At 47.5% G+C, this 14,300-nt stretch overlaps 1 protein-coding gene across 3 annotated transcripts in view; it reads right to left on the minus strand.

The window, feature by feature from the left end:
- Positions 1 to 14,300, minus strand: part of ST8SIA5 (ST8 alpha-N-acetyl-neuraminide alpha-2,8-sialyltransferase 5) — a 77,319-nt gene that overhangs the window by 30,472 nt on the left and 32,547 nt on the right. The gene's annotated exons all lie outside the window — the stretch shown is intronic.

A 14,300-nucleotide genomic window follows, 5' to 3' on the forward strand; every position in this document is an offset into this window, starting at 1 on the left:
GCATGCCTGAAGCCAATGCCAGTGTTCCCTGTCCCTTTTAGGAGTGCACGGTCTGGCCCCAGAATACAGCAAAGTTATTATGCAAAAGCAAAACACTGGTACCATCTGTGACTGCAAAATGCCAAGTGTCCCTGTCCCTTTAGAAACTCAAATGCTAATGGTCAGATTTTCAAGAGAGAGCTCCCACCACCACTTTCCATTTAGCCAGTTTAAATAAGTGGCCAGGTTTTCAAAACTGCTCAGCTCCCGGTTAGGCACCTAAGTGAAGTCACCAGATTTTCAAGTGGTCAGAATGGGCACAAGGTACTTTTTAAAGATCTTTTTAAGTGTCTTTTCTTAGGATGAAAGCTACAATTTCTACATGACAGGAATAGCATTTTGAGTTTGGTTCTTCTTGTCAATATCACAATTTTAAGCAGTTGACCTTTTCTTTGGTTCCCCCCCCCCCTTAGTATACGTTTTTGATCGGAGATCCCTTTAATTTAGAAAATAAGGATTTAAATGGTTAGAAGTGGATTTAATCATTTAAATGGATTTACTACTCTCCATCACAAATAAGACTGATAATCAAGTTTTTGATGCAAACACAGACATGAAAACACAGCTTTCTCAGTTAAACCTACCTACGATATTCGTTGGGCTGGGATGAAAGGGCAAATTAAATTAAATTTCAGATATTCAAATTAGACATCAGAGGGAGCCCATGCTGTCTACGAAATTTAATGAAAACATACTGGAACTACCAAAGGAAGAATAATGATTTCAAACCAAGCTCCCTATCTGCCTAAATATTTAAGTACCATTTCATCACTGGAAGTCAATAAATCAAAATCATTTATCTTTTAGAAGACACACTCTAGCCTAAACAGAAGTTATAGGCTTAATGCAGAAATTAGTGGGGAAATACTATGACCTGTGCTATGCAGGAGGTCAGACTAGATGATCATAATGTTGTCTTCAGGCCTTAAACGCTATGAATCTATAACTACTGACTTCATTTACTATGTATTTTGTATTTTCCATAAGGAAGAAAAGTACGAGGGTTTTCCACTTTATGGCCATATATTGGGAATAGAACTGGAATGTGGGTTGGTTCCTAACACAGTTTTAACATTATTTTTAAGTAAATTGGCATCAAAATACTAAGTTTTCAATAACTATTTCTTTGAAACAGTCAAGGAAAAAGTTACTTCTCTTGGTAGTTCAAGCAATAAGAAGTGCCTTAAATTTTGGGAACCCATCTTGGGACATCTAATCTGGAGAAGTAATGAGCACTCATAGTTCCAAAAGAAGGTAAGGGTGTCTAGGGCCTCACCTATATTCAAAGTTACACCAGTTTAACTTTACATTGATTTAACAGTTGATTTGGTTAAACCAGTGCAAATCTTTTGTGGACACACTTAGATTTAAATCTGGTTCATTCCAATTTATCTTAACTCGATAAGGAATCAGTGTTGGTATCACATCTTTTTGGTCACAGAACTATGTGTACGCAGCTTCTCTTACCAGACTGAGGCTGCAGTCAGGAAACACCACCAAGCCCCACCAGCTGCTGCTGTTTTTGAAGGCATGATGCAGTGCACTTCTACTGCATATAGCTAGGCACAGGGACTGAATATTAATGACACCTGGGTCATCTGTGGGATTTGAACCCAGTCCCTCTGGACCTAAAAAGCATGGCTCACCACTGCTTAAGCATAGTTCTCAACCACGGGTCTGGGGCCCCCTAAAGGGCCATGAGCAGGTTTCAGGGGCCACAAAGCAGGGCAAGCGTTAGACTTGCTGGGACCCAGGGCTGAAAGCCAAAGCCCCACCATGTGGGGTTGAAGCCTAGGGCTCTGAGCCCCGCCACCCGGGGCTGAAGCTAAAGCCTGAGCAACTTAGCTTCATGGGGGCCCCGTGGCATGAGGCCCCAGGCAATTGCCCTGCTTGCTACCTCCTAACGCAAGTCCTGGCTTTTATATGCAAAAGAAACAATTGTGGCACAGGTGGGCCATGGAGTTTTTATGGCATGTTTGGGGAGGGGAGGGCTCAGAAAGAAAACTGTTGAGAACCCATGAGCTAAAGGACTCATCTCAAAGATAGTAGCAAACTCATAATGCTCTTTACATGGTCTGAGCACTAGAGGGAGACAAAGAGCCACACTGTATTCATGGGGGTTACTCCATACAGCAGGGTCCCCGCCTGTCCTTGCAATGGGTATGAACATGAGCCACCCCTCTCTCCCATTGGCCTCTGCCATCTGTCCTTTCCATTCTCTCAAGGCAACGCTGGTAACACAGTAAGGCAGGATGAGTGATCTATGACAGTATTTTGCTGTAGTACAAAACAGCAACTATAAACTGAGGGCCTGATTCTCCTCTGACTTCCTCTGACACTAGATTTTCAACAGTGCCGCTCCACTCACTGGAGTCACTCCTTACTTCGACTGCTGTGAGCGAGAGGAGAGGGCAACCCTGAATGTGCGCATTTCCCTCCACAGCTAGAGGATGAAACGCAATGCCATGCCGACGTCCACCACACGGTAGGCACCACTCAATCCATAGGGGCTTATGTGGGACATAAGGGGTGTGTGGACCTGGTGCTGGCCTTCTGCACAGGGGTGAGTGTCACCCCAAATGAACAGAATACACAGTAAGTCCCTGGAGACCGAAAGACACTGTTAAAATCCAGATGCACACTCTTCTTTCCCATGCTGTTCTGTGTCCATTTCCTAAATTAGAGCTCTGACGTCAAACAGCTCACGTTACCATATGGTAATCCTGCGGGGGGGGGGGAAGCTGGCTTCCGTCAGAGAGGGAGATGGTAATTTATGAGCTATGTATGAAATGTCCTGAGTCCCAGAGACCCCCCTGGATCATTTCCTGTTTACACAAACAGCCAAGCCAAATGCTGAGAAGAGAAAGGATGTGCTATAAACGAGGGGGAATGGGGTGGGGAAAGGGATTATACTAAAACTAAACAGTGCCTACAGGATGAAAGGAAACCCCAGTAATAGTACTGCATTTATAACAGAGGAACTCCATTAAATAACATTTGAAAAGATTAGAGGGCCATATTGTGATCCCCTTATTCTCACTGAGTAGCACCTCGCTTCTCAAATAGCCTCACTGCTTTCAGCAGGATCTTGTGGGAACAAGGGATTCGCAGCCTGGCTCCTCGGACTGGCTCCTACACAGGCGGCTGGTGAATATATTTCTTGGGGGGCTGAGCCCGCCCGGCACTCACCTCATACTGGCAGCTCTGGCCTGCAGGGCTGGGCCCAGCTCTCTGCTCCAGCCTGTTGCTCTTGCTGCTCGCAGATTCATCGCCTGCCACAGTATCACAGTTTTCGACCAGAGCGCCTGGTTGAAAAGGGACCCTGGCGGCTCCGGTCAGCACTGCTGACTGGGCCATTAAAAGTCGGTCGGGAGTGCAACGGGGCTAAGGCAGGCTCCCTGCCTGCCCTGACTCTGCGCAGCTCCTGGAAGCGTCTGGCATATCCCTGCATCCCCTAGGCGCAGGGGGAATGAGGAAAGCTCCACATGCTCCCCCAACCCAAGCACTGACTCCGCAGCTCCCATTGGCTGGGAACTACAGCTAATGGGAGCTGCGGAGGGTGGCGCCTGTGAACATGGAGGCGCCTGGCCGCCCCTGCCTCTAGAAGCCGAACATGCCGGCTGCTTCCGGGAGAGCTGGAGTGCACACCCCAACCCCTGGCCTCAGGTCAGAACCCCCTCCCACACCGTAACTCCCTCCCAGAGCCTGCACCCCAACCCCCGTTCCAGCCCTGAGCCCCATCCCAGATTCCACACTCCCTCCCACACCCCAACCCCCTGCCCCAGTCCTGAGCCCGCTCCCGCACTCCGAACCCCTCAGCTCCAGCCTTTAGCCCCCTCATGTATCCCAAACCCCTCATCCCTGGCCCCACCCCAGTGCTCGCACCCCCATCCAGAGTCCTCATCCCCTCCCGTACCCCTGCCCCAGCACGGAGCTCCCTCACGCACTCTGAACCCCTCATTTCTGGCCTCACCATGAAGCCTGCACCCCTCCTGCACCCCCACCACCTACCCCAGTCCCAGCCCAGTGAAAACCCCAGAGAAGGGGTGGGGCAGGGGCGAGGCAAGGATGTTTAGTTTTGTGACCTTAGAAATTTAGCAGCCCTATTCAGCAGGAGGGACCACCTGTAAAAGGGAGAAGGTGGCTCAGTCTCCATGCCAGTCCAACCATTAGTCTTTCTGGTGAGACTGCTAGAAGAGGGCGCTAACTGTGATTTAGAGGTTGGTGCAGTAGGAACTGATCTAAAACCAGCTCATCTCACATAAGCCATGGAACAACCATCACATGGACTATCACCCTGATCTGGATTTGAACCATCAAGCCAGAGGTGAAGCCCTCCGGCTCCAGGATATCCAGTCCCCAGAGCCAAGCTGTCACAGCTTTAAAGACTTACTGAAATGGTATCTATTAAACACATATTAAAATAAAATCCTATTTGCCTCTCTTTCTCCCCAGTAGCATTTACTCTATTTATTTGCTTTTAATAGAGGCAGCTTGCTGAAATGCAGGTAGGCCTCTTCCTTCAGAACTGTGGTGTGTGTACTTTCCCATGAGAGGCCCTGTACCTTCACCCACTCACTATATTATAAGTGAAGGTTCTGCCTATTAACTCCCACTCTACATTATGCAATTCCTTGCAACTGACGAGGCACTAGGCTTTTAAGTAGTATAATTAGCATAAATAGGTAACATGACAGAAATCTGTCCTCTCTGTTCTCTTCATTAGTCTAAACTTGACAGACAGCTATGAAATGACAGCGGGGTACATTTTATTTTGTTTTAGATTATTGATTACCCAGGTGCACATTCTCACTGACAGACACTCAACAGCCATCCTTTTACCCAGTGGGGCTCGATGTTCTACCTTCCCAAGGACAATGATCATTCTTCCATGAATTCAAAGAAGTTTTTACAATGCATGCCCAGAATGTCACCTCTCTCTACTTTAACTTTCCCCCCCATCTCTGGAAACCTGAGTAATTTTTGTCCCCCACTCCCAAGACCACCAATTAACTGAAAATACACACCGATGCAAAAATATACACACTGACACAAAACTACAGGAATCTTCACATATGTCCAAAATGGATCCAACTATATAAAACATACAGCACACGTACAGGAGCTGTAACATGCCCAAAGATGCAAACACACTGGGTTAGATTTTCTCATAGTGGTACCCTATACACTTTGTTTACAAACTACTGTAGGTACATTCAGGTCACTTTTGGTTATCTAATATTTGACGGCTCTTTCTAGCATCAAATCCCACGTCTTAAGACAACACCTACAGCTGCGAGTGCAGGAAGAGGATTCTTTCCGTATGACTCTCAGTAGTGAAATGAAATGTGATTTGCACTGTGGTCTTCCAGCTTTTACGAGCTGAGGCTTTCTTCCTCTCTAACCGTCATTTCTCCTTCATGCTTTTATTTATAGCAGTGCAGCTTTTGAATTCACTGCTGATAGAAGGAATTGGTACCATGCTCGTGCATTGGCTACTGTAATTCTGGGCTCTTTGATCAACTGCAGTTAAGTTACCTCTTCTCCTTGACCTCCAAGTTCTCCTTGATCATGCTCCATCAGTTATAATGTCTGCAACCTCAGTCCTGCCCTAGAGGGACTCTACCGTTGGGGCATCGGTTCATTAGATACGTTGTGCAGATTTAAAAAATACAGTTTGTCATTATCAGACATGTGTCTTTAAACGAGAGCTTTCTCTCCTACCGGCTTCTGTATCTAAGTCAGCATGCTCAGTTTGTGATGACTGCAAGTTCCACTTCCACAGCAAGGGATCCTGATGCCATATGGACAGGATTATGATCTCACTGCAGGAAGAACAAGCTTTTCTCCAAAACCAAACACCTTCCGGTGGCTAAGAAAATGAGAAGTAAAGGGCCAAGTACTGCGGGCTTTTATGAAGTTCTAAATAAGGGGAAAGCCCTATTGACTTTACTGGAGGATTTGAGTGAGGGCCAAGTCTCTCTTGCCTTCCTCACATGAATAGTTCAATGTGAATACAAGAATAAGGCTAGCAAGGTTTGGCCATTAACAGAGATTTCAGGATTTGGCCCAAATAAATTGATAAATGTATTATCTCCTTTTAAATTCGGACCCCAAATTTGTTAGCCCCACAGTAACACTTACCTAGCATTTTACATCTTCCAACGGCTGTCCAAATATCAACTAATCCTCACCATATCCCTGAAAGGTAGGTAGGTAATTTCCCAAATTTACAGGTGAGGAAGCTAATGCAGAGGTTAAATGACTGGCGTGGCAGAGCCAGAATGAGAACCCAGGAATTCTGGTTCTGCTCTCACTCTACACCAGTGGAGCCCTGTTAACTAGAATGAGATTGCACCAGGAACACTGGCCTCTGATGTTAAGTGAAATAACCTTTCATATGGTATCTGTGAAAGAGAATACCTGAGAACATACCATTGCCAAATGGAATCTCCGGCTTCCATAGCAACTCAGAACTGGCAAGAGAGTGGGAACAGTACAGCATGTGGATCAACTTACACTCCTCTAGGAGCCCGGGACAAAAAAAGTCACATTGCTTTGTATGCTGTTTCTGCAGTCTGATAAACTATCCGTGGTAGCTAGATACTGGGAAGGGTCTTTAAAGTGAAGGAGTGACTTGTGTGGGGGTGGTGTGTGTTGTAATAACTGGGCCTACAAAGTTATCCTAATTGTAAGATCAAGTGTAAGGAGGGAGTAAAAGTCTATTAAATGTCACAACACCCTATAACAATAATAGTTAAGGGTAGAAAGTGGGAAAGGGAGACAGAAAGACTAAATTAGTCTAAACAAAAAAGGCCTAGTCAATTAATTCAAAGACTGTGTTAACAGCATGCCTGGTAAATAAGAAAAGTGGGGGGACTGAAAAATCAATAGACCAAAATTGGTGTGTGGAAAATTAGGCCAAACTGGTAAACAGAATAATAAGAGGAAGGGCTATTCCACCCACCACTCCCTTTTGGGGTCCTTACAAGAAAACCTCGTGGGGAAAAATTAAGAAGCAGCAGCTGTCGGCCAAAAATGCAGGTGACTAAAAGAAAAGTAGGAAGGTGCAAGCTTCACCATCGTGGCTGCTATCCCCGTCTCCTGAAACTCTGAAGTCCACCACAACGCCACTGGGCCTTCTTTGTCCTGGGCCTGAGAAATGCCCTGAACAGGCCCAGCCAGTCAAAGGGACCCAAATGACGACATCGCCACCTCCACTGGCTCTGGCAAAATCCCAGATGTGAAACTTGGTGAGTGTCCTTATCCTTCCTTACCTTATTTTTTCACTTTCCTATCCTTCACCTTTTGTCTTCTCTCTAATAAGAGTCTGGCCTAGCAGGCCAAGACTGTGTATTTTGCAACACTGCTGTAGGCCTGTAACCAGAAAGGCAATGAAAAACAATGCCCTACACCGCCTACTGCTGATGCGCATTTGCCCGGTCTGGGAGTGGCTCATGAAACCATGTGCCGTGCCTGTGTTTTAAGCAGTGTTGTTGCAGCCATGTTGGTCCCAGACATTAGAGAGACCAGGTGGGTGAGGTGATATCCTTTATTAGACCAACTTCTGTTGGTGAGAGAGAAGTTTCAAGCTACACAGGGTATGTGTACACTGCAATTAGTCACCTCTGGCTGGCCCATGCCAGCTGACTCAGGCTCACGGGGCTCAGTCTAAGGGGCTGTTCAATTGTGGTGTGTGATGGGGTGTGACTCACCACTGCGGCGCCTCCTGCTGGCTGCCCTGGGGATTCGCTGTGTATGTCAGTCCGCCCTCTACTGGTGATGTCTTGGCATCCTGGGACCCATGTCACTCCCAGGAACGCAGCATCCTCTTCATGACACAGCCCTCCAGCTGTGCCACACTCTATGTTCCCCCCTTCCAGGGAACAGTATCACAGTCCCTCAGTCCAGCCACTTCCTCAGTGGCAAGTGGGGATGAGGGGGACCCGGGCCTGCCCACTACTCCGGGTCCCAGCCCAAGGACCCTGTGGATGGCTGCCACTTGCTGCGTCCCCTCCGACTTATCTATAGATCTCCCTGGGCCACTTCCCCGTGGCCCCAGCACCCTCTTTGCCCTTGCCTCAGGGCCTCAGCCTGCAGATCCCTGCAGTCTGCCAGGAGCTGCCTTTAGCTCCCTGGGTTTCTGCCTGCAGCACTGCTATGTCCAGGGTGCTTGCTGCCCTCTGCCTGCAAGACAGCCAGTCCTCCTCCCTCCTCAAGCTCCAGGGAGTGACTGAAGCTGCTCTGCTCTGCAGCCCTTCTTATATGGGCCAGCCCAGCTCTGATTGGCTGCTCCTTGCAGCCCCTCTCTGATTGGCTGCCTTCTGGCGGCCTCCCAGGGGCTCTATTAACCCCTTATGAGCCAGTGTGGGGCAGACGCCCCACCACATGGTGTAGACGGTCAGGCTTGGGCTCTAGTCCGAGCACTGGGACACTCCCACCTTGCAGGGTTCAACTGGTCGTAGAACTGGTCCTTGATGTCAGAAGACGAGACGAGTGTTGGGGCATACACACTCACAAGTTTGACTGGGCCCTTAGATGTGAACAAGCATAGTACCAAAATTCTCTCTGATCCATTCGTAGGTGGCTCAATCATCCCCAGAAGTGAGTCCTTGATGGTAAATCCTACTCCATGCTCTCGCGTTTCTTCTGCACTTTTCCCCTGCCATAAAAATGTGTAGTCTTTTTCTCTGAGAGATCCACTTGATGCTAGCTATGTTTCTTGGAGGGATGAGATATTCACATTGAGTTGTTTCAGCTTGTCATTGATCACGGCAGTTTTTACGTGCATCTTTGATCTGCTGAAGGTCCTCAGATAATCCAGTTGTCATGGTGCGAACATTCCAGCACCCTATCTTTAAGGATGTTTTCTTCTTTTACTTGATTTGCCTGATGCGTTGGTTACAATCCACTTGTCATGTTCTAAAACTCTAAGCTCCAAGCACCCATTGAAGCAGGCAAACTGTGGTGGGACAACACCCTATTGTCTGGGGGCTGCCCGGTTTTATGGCTGGCGATAGTTGTCCAGTGAGATACGATGATCTCTCCCTCCGTCGGAGGCAGCCCCTGGCACTCAACTACACCAATCGAGTAAGAGCTTAGAACCAGTGACTGCTGCCTCCCGTGTTGTGTCGATGTTCAAGGCAAAGCTGGAGTACCTCTCCAGGGCGCAAGCCTGGGCAAATGATATGGAGGCCCTGAGTTGCTCATGCATCAGGACCCCCCTCTTAGCGTCACCGGTAAAATCCATAGGAGAGGAAGAAAAAATATATCTGGTACCCAATCCGCTGCAGATACTAAAATGTTAGTACCTGAGCGCCTTTGGGGCTCCACTCTGGATTTTCTGTCTAAATTTACTCTCATAGCCTTACATTCTCCTGAATTCACCCACAAGGCACTGGGGCTTTTCTGTCAGGGGTTGCTCCCTTAGCCTTACACCCTCCTGGGCTACCCACAAGGCAGTGGGTTTGATGAGCCGCAGATAGTACCGTCTACTCCCACTATGGTAAGCAGGCATAGCCTGACCTGACAGAGTAAGTAATAATAGCACTAATAAAAATTAAGAGCAATGGCAACAGTAAGGGCTAGGGATGGGTGAACGTGTTTTGGAAAGAAGAGCACTGACAGACTATGACACTGGAAAGGATTTAGGGGTAATGGTAGATAGCCAACTTAACGATAGCTCCCAAGGTGATACTGTAGCTAAGGGTACGTCTATACTTATCTCTGGGTTCGGCGGTAAGCAATCGATCTTCTGGGATCGATTTATCGCGTCTTGTCTAGACGCGATAAATCGATCCTGGAAGTGCTCGCCGTCGACGCCGGTACTCCTGCTCTGCGAGAGGAGTACGCGCAGTCGACGGGGGAGCCTGCCTGCCGCGTGTGGACCTGCGGTAAGTACCTTGTATTTCGAACTAAGGTACTTCGACTTCAGCTACGTTATTCACGTAGCTGAAGTTGCGTATCTTAGTTCGAACTGGGGGGTTAGTGTGGACCAGCCCTAAGAGCTGAGCACTATCCTCAAGTGTATACACAGGGAAACAGGGACGCTGGAACAATTTTTATAGTGGGGGTGCTGAGAGCTACTGAACCAAACTGTAAACCCTGTATATAATGGATACCACTTCCAGCTGGGAGCGGGGGAGGCGGCAGCACCACCAGCACCCTTAGTTCCAGTACCCGTGCAGAGGAATATCAATTGGAGTAGGGAGATCGTGTTACCTCTGTATATGGCTTTCGGAGACCATTACTGGAATACTGTATCCAGGTCTGGGGTCCACTCTTCAAAAAGGAAGTTGAAAAATTGGAAAGGGTTCAGAAAAGGGCTACAAGAATGAGTCAAGAATTGGAAGAGACATACTTTATAGCGTGAGACTTAAGAAGCTCAATCTATTTCATTTATCCAAGAGACGGTTAAGAGGTGATTTCATCCTGATCTACATGTACGTAAACGGGGAAGAGATTTTTGATGGTAGATGGCTCTTTACATAGGCACCAACTTCCTCGGTTCCCAGGGAGTGCTCTAACCCCCCTTTGCCGCAGGCCCCACCACCACTCCACCCCTTGCCCCAGATCTCACCCTGCCTCTTCCCACCCCCACTCCACCTCCACCCCTTTTCCCCCCAGCGCCTCCTGCATGCCGCTGAACAGCTGATTGCAGTGGGCAGGAGTTGCTAGGAGGGAGGGGGAGGAGCTGATCCCCAAGGCCCGCCAGCAGGCAGGCTGTGCGGGAGGCGCTGATCCGCCGGGCTGCTAAGCACCCACTATTTTTTTCCCTGTGGGTGCTCCAGCCCCGGAGCACCCCTGGAGTTGGCGTTTATGGCTTTTTAATCTAGCTGAACAAGGCATAATGAGATCCAATGACTGCAAGCTGAAGCTAGACAAATTCAGACTAGAAATAAGTCATGAATTTTTAACAGTGAGAGTAATTAGCAATTGGAACAGTTTACTGAGGGATGCGGTCAATTCTCCATCACTTGGAGTCTTTACATCAAGACTAAATATCTGTGTAAAAGATACACTATCGCTCAAAATAGAAATTACAGGCTTATTGCAGAAATTACTAGGTGAGGTTCTGTGGCCTGTGTTATACTGGAGGTCAGATTAGATGATGACAATGGTCCCTTCTGACCTTAAAAATCTATGAATCTCTGAATCCCCTGAACCTTCACTAGTTTTTAGAACCAAACCTTTTATGAGGTTCTGAAATGTTTGGCTAACTTAGTTTTCTTCCATTTCCACAAGCTTCTCCACTTTCAGATTAGAGACAGCATCAGAAGTGTCAAGATACCAATAGGAAGGCTGTTCCCATGAGATTTTTTGCCCAGTTTTCCACATTCTAGGGGTTCAGTCAAGCATCCAAAAATTTGGATGCTTCCCCACACTGGACCTGAATTCCCAAACTGTGGATGTTCGCTCATCACTAAGGGCTGGTCTTCACTACCCGGCCGGATCGGCGGTAGAAAATCGATCTCTCGGGGATCGATTTATCGCATCTCGTCAGGACGCGATAATCGATCCCCGAATCGATGCGCGTACTCCACCAGCCCAGGTAGGAGTAAGCGCCGTCGATGGGGGAGCCGCGGCGGTCGATTTGCCGCCGTCCTCACAGCGGGGTAAGTCGGATCAGATACGTCGAATTCAGCTACGCTATTCGCGTAGCTGAATTTGCATATCTGAAATCGATCCCCCTCCCCATAGTGTAGACGTAGCCTAAGAGCCTCTAGGTCTTAGCTCCTGATCTGCACCACAGGCTGTGCACTGATGATGACCCTAGCTGTATGCATCCCCACCTGAGTGAATCTTAGGGCTTGCACACACTAGCGCTTACTTTGATATAACTTAAGTCGCTCAGGAGTGTGGAAAAGCTGCGCAACTGCCCTGAGCAACGTAAGTTACACCAACCGAAGCGCCGGTGCTCACGGCGCTATGTTAGTGGGAGACGCTCTCCTGCCGACAAAGTTACCGCTGCTCAGGGAAGCGGAGTTATTAAGCCAACGGGAGAGCTCTCTCTCGCCAGCAGAGAGCACTGGCTGCACTACAGGGGCACAGTTACATCCGTACAGCTGTGCCACTGTAGCAATTCTAGTGTAGACTGGCTCTTAGGGATGTCATTGGTTCCTCTTGTTGGATTTCAGGGATGTCTCCATTCTGGAATCATGTGAGAAAGCCCCATGACATCTGCAGACAATTCACACATCTGCACAGTTAAGATTATGATGGTCATTCCAGGGGGTGCCCTCTTCACCACTACTAGCTCTTCCTGTCTGTGTCCTCCTGGCAACAGATCTCATCTCCTGTTCAGTAGAAATCTGATTTTCACCTCCTCTTCTCACATTTAATACATTGCTCATTTGGGATTTAGCACTATTTAGCTCAGCTGCTCAATATGCTTATCACAGACAATAGAGATGGTAATTGACCTCAGGTCTAGTCCTGCCATTGCAGAATCGTTCCTTACAGTATATTCTCCTGCATCTGCATGGTCGCTTCCAACCTATACTTACACCAATATTGCAACAGTGGTAGGAGTATCAGCAGGAACTAAGAAAAAGCAGTCCTTGAGGAAGCATCAAAAGGTCAGACTAGTAGCCCATTCTTTGTCTATTCATCCAGAGTAAACCCTCCCTGCAGAGGACACTATGTAACAGTACTGATAAGAATACCACAGCCTCCAAACTTTCAGGGTCATTTACGTGGTTATTGATTGCTCTGAGAGGGACTTCTGGTAATATCAACAGTAACATGGACTGTCATGTATTCTCTTCAGAAGGCATGCCCAGGACACAATGTGTCAACATCAGTACAGCTTTAGAAATAATGTCTTTGATCTAATTTTTGGAAATTGAGAGACTTCGGTCTCTCTTTGCTTTCTAGGGTGATGCATCAAGACCACATCAGCTCCTTTGTGACACGCAATGATGGGGGATGCTGCAGGGAAACCTATTTTAATTCCATCCTTTCAGAACTCTCTCATTTTGAATACACTGACGTTTGCTTCTTTTAATCAAGTTCATTCCCATCACTCTGCTTGAAATAAGCAGCTGATCTTGTTATCCATATGACCCCCCCGGGGGGGCCTATCAAAGCACATGACAAATCTTATAACATCAATCACTATGTTTGAACAACATTTTTTTCCCCGTTTCCCTTTTTAGCATCACAAGCAATACTTTGGGCTCTTCCTGGTTCTCTCTCATGAAGGATTTTGGCCCCTTCTCTATTAAGAGCTGAGTCCAGCAAGGTGAGGCACTGCCAAATTCACGGACTGTGAAATCTGATCTCCCCTGTGGAACATGGCTATTGCAGGGGATGGGGGCTCCTACCATGCGCTGGGCTCCAGCTGCTAGTCCTGGCCAGGCTGGGGAGGGACAGAACTTCCTCTTCCCCTGCAGGGGCTGCTCCCAGGTCAGGGTCAGACCCACCTCCGGGAACCTCCCCCGGCTACAGGAAGCTCCGGGGCTGCTGGCTGGGAGCCCAGCTCTGAAGGCAGCGCAGAAGTGACGACCCGCCCATACCCTGTGACCTTCAGTGCTGCATACACAGACACACATTATTTATATACATCATAGAGCTCTGCATTGGTCAGAGGTGTGTTAGTTTTATATAATTATAATATCTATTCAAATTGATATAAATATTTACATATACACTTTACAAGGAGGTGGTACTCTCTGATAAACTAGACTATGCAATAAATCACATGTACTATGCACCTTTGACCACCTCGTCTACCTTGTGCTCATTAGACACCTCCCCAGGGACTTATATATAGAATTAAAATCAACATGCCTCAGACCGATGTAATTTAGGCAGCAAGTTCCACATTTGGTAAAAAGAATGACTCATTTTTGTGGCTGGCAGTTTTTAATCAATATCAGCAGTGTATAGCTGCTCAGAGTTTTGGAGTGTTCGGATAAATGCCTGGGAAGTCTAGTGAGCAGAGGCAGAGGAGGTGGCCAAAAGGGCATGGTAAATGCCATTTATCACCTAGCTCGGCAATTCATCATATGGCATCACCTCCAGGTATTTCATACATATAGTTCTTATTTATGTATTTTCAATTTACAGTCATATATGATGTGGGCATATGGATCCTAATATATGTTTGAGAGAGGGACTTACCCGCAACACAAAATCCTAATCCCCCAACTCTACAAACTTTCACACATGCATTTGGCACTGGACTTCAGTGGGGTTTGAAATCCAGATCTGAATTACACATTTACAGCCTGTTTGTATAACAGGCTGAATCTGAACGG

Source organism: Emys orbicularis, chromosome 6, assembly GCF_028017835.1.
Source record: "Emys orbicularis isolate rEmyOrb1 chromosome 6, rEmyOrb1.hap1, whole genome shotgun sequence".
In the NCBI taxonomy this organism is placed as follows: domain Eukaryota; kingdom Metazoa; phylum Chordata; order Testudines; family Emydidae; genus Emys; species Emys orbicularis.